This window comes from Trypanosoma equiperdum (genome assembly GCF_001457755.1).
Source record: "Trypanosoma equiperdum strain OVI genome assembly, contig: ctg_593, whole genome shotgun sequence".
NCBI classification, from domain to species: Eukaryota; Euglenozoa; class Kinetoplastea; order Trypanosomatida; family Trypanosomatidae; genus Trypanosoma; species Trypanosoma equiperdum.
Window position 1 is genome coordinate 5,628 of NW_027124524.1, and position 254 is coordinate 5,881.

Below are 254 nucleotides of genomic sequence, written 5' to 3' on the forward strand. Positions count from 1 at the left end.
GTAGGTCTTGCAAAGCTACGTGCACACATGTTGGTGCCGCAATAGTCAGCTACATTTGCTCCCTACTTGTACTTCCGTTCACATATTTGAGATAGTGGACCTTGTTTTACAGATGAAAGTGCATCATTCACGAACTTCTCTACTCCTCTTTGGAGTACTGTGTATTATTCAGTGGTGGCTACTATGAGGGGTCCCCCCAACAAGTCAAAATTTCGCATAAATACCACTACTACATCACTACGAAAAAAAAAAAA